The 2,500-nt window shown below is 39.5% G+C and overlaps 1 pseudogene; it reads left to right on the top strand.

The window, feature by feature from the left end:
* The first annotated feature begins 466 nt into the window (after window positions 1-466).
* Window positions 467-1,199, top strand: LOC116853577 (annotated as a pseudogene).
* Window positions 1,200-2,500: the final 1,301 nt, after the last annotated feature.

The following is a 2,500-nucleotide window of genomic DNA, read 5'->3' as shown; positions in this document are numbered from 1 at the left end:
ATTTCGATCAGTTTTCTAACCGCTTTGAACTAGCGAACATCGACTAAAACTAACGGCACACGGTGCTTATTTTCGTGCTGGATTGCTTGCTGGATGGAAATACTATGTTTTGATTGGTGCATTTTCATCCAGCTTCAGAAATGCACCAATCAGAACAGAGTATTTCCATCCAGCAAACAATCCAGCACGAAACCTGGATGTATCATAAATATATAAAAAAAATATGATATTTTAAATAAAACATATCCTAAACATTTCAAAGTTATATTTCGTAGATATTTATTATGATACGTTAATATTACTATTATTTCGTAAATGTATGCGAAATATCATTTCAAAATATTTGAATATGTTTCATTTGAAAGGTCACATTTGGTACATTTATGATATGAGCTATTGTGGAATGTCTCTATTGTAACGATGACATGAATATCCATATGAAATATATATATCATTTAAAGCCTATATGAAGCAATATGAAATGTTTTCTCCATGTTTCACGTTTAGTGGGATATTTGTTTTCAGAAAAATAAGCAAGGTAGTACAAAAGATATGGAGATGCGTCCAAGATAACAACACTGAACCACAGAAGCCACGTAGACTATCGATTTGTACCATGGAGCAAATAGAAGAGTTTCAAAATGCGGATGAAGAAAGTTATTCCCAAGTTGTAAGTAACATTAAAAGCTTTATTGCCAACATAAAATAAATATATATACTTTGTACATTGTATTGCATTGTTATTTTTACAGGTGAATTATCTTCATTATGTTGGGGGCTTCAGTTTAAAGGAAGCTCTTTAACTATGTTTAAAGGAAGCATTATCTGACGAGCTCAAACGATTTTTTACATGGTTCGGCCGCGAGCCAGGACGGCATCCTTTCTATAATATACGGTTGGCAAAGGCCATATATAGTATTAAATTTTTGCTCTTTGATATTTTAAAAGAATTATTAGTATGTTATTTTAAATATTTTTTATGAGTTTGCTTTCCAGATGCTGTGTGCAAGAACAGACATTTTCAGAAACCGACGAGATTAGAATTTCAAAAACATATGCAAGAGGCTCTTCGCATAACGAAAGAAAGGCTTCGGCAAAGGACGCGTCGACGTGGAAGAAATGCAGGCCAACAGAGAAACCCATGGAACGACGAATCGGAGGAAGAAATATTGGATGAAAAAAATAACGAACAAGAATAAGTGTGAGTTGAAAGTTTTCATTAATACACTTACTGTCGATACTTTTACACTGTTCTTCTTTCCAATTTTCACTATCAATACTGAATATCTATAGTTTATGTTGCATATACTATTATATATTTTTACTACTGATAGTGAATATTGGAACGCGCCCTTACTTTTCTTTGCACAATTGTATATTCATACCATGTATGTACTGTGTGCAGGTAGGAAGGCGCCTTTAGCTGTGTCTGGAACAATGCCCAAGATGGTAAAGTAGGATGGTTCAGGTAAGGTAAAGTAAAAAACAGTGGGGTTTTTAGTGGGTAAACTCTCAGCAGAGGGGAGTCCCACACTACCTCGGAGTAATGTCCACCCCAGGGTGTGCATAAAGCATTTTCCCCACTCAAAAAAAAAAAAAAGAGAAAGGTGCTTTGCGTCCTGGCACCGCGCGAGAAGTTGGCATTAGTAAAAAAACCGGTACATTTCAGTACCATTTTTCAAACGTGGATGCCTCTGTTGGCAGTATAAAATCGGTGGCCTACGCCGCCTCCAATCGTCAGCGACTCCTGTTTCCTGCGCGGCCTTCGCTGCCTCTCGTCGCCAGCGACTCCTGAATCCTGCGCGGCCTCCGCCGCCTCCCGTCGCCAGCGACTCTTGGATCCTGCGCGGCCTTCGACGCCTCCCGTCGCCAGCGACTCCTGTTTCCTGCGCGGCCTCCGCCAGCGACTCCTGTTTCCTACGCAGCCGACGGCATACAAGTTTCATACAACAGCATAGTTTGTAATAGCGTTGAATATGTCGAATTTTGTGCCTGGAAACTACGATTTGCGGACAGCATTGATTTTCTGTTACCATTTGAAGAAAACTGCTGCAGAATCGCATCGAATGCTTGTCGAAGCTTACGGTGAGCATGCTCTTGGTAAATCACAGTGCTTTGAGTGGTTTAAAAAATTCAAAAGTGGCGATTTTGAAGTGAGAAATGAAGAACGTGGAAGACCACCGAAAAAGTTTGAAGACAGCGAATTGCAAGCATTGTTGGATGAGGATGACACTCAAATGCAACAACAACTCGCGGATCAATGAAATGTGACACGAGAAGCCGTCTCCATACGTTTGAAAGCCATGGGAAAGATCCAGAAGACGGGAAAATGTGTTCCACATGAACTGAATGAAAGACAGCAGGAAAACCGAAAAACCACTTGCAAAATGCTGCTCGCCAGATACAAAAGAAAGTCATTTCTCCATCCAATTGTGACTGGCGATGAAAAGTGGATATATTTTGAGAATCCTATGCGTAAAAGATCATGGGTAACTCCAGG

Source organism: Odontomachus brunneus, unplaced genomic scaffold, assembly GCF_010583005.1.
Source record: "Odontomachus brunneus isolate Ranch 3 - 2012 unplaced genomic scaffold, Obru_v1 Obru_scaffold_363, whole genome shotgun sequence".
In the NCBI taxonomy this organism is placed as follows: domain Eukaryota; kingdom Metazoa; phylum Arthropoda; class Insecta; order Hymenoptera; family Formicidae; genus Odontomachus; species Odontomachus brunneus.
The sequence above is the reverse complement of the archived record's forward strand: the minus strand, read 5'-3'. Positions and strand labels throughout refer to the sequence as shown.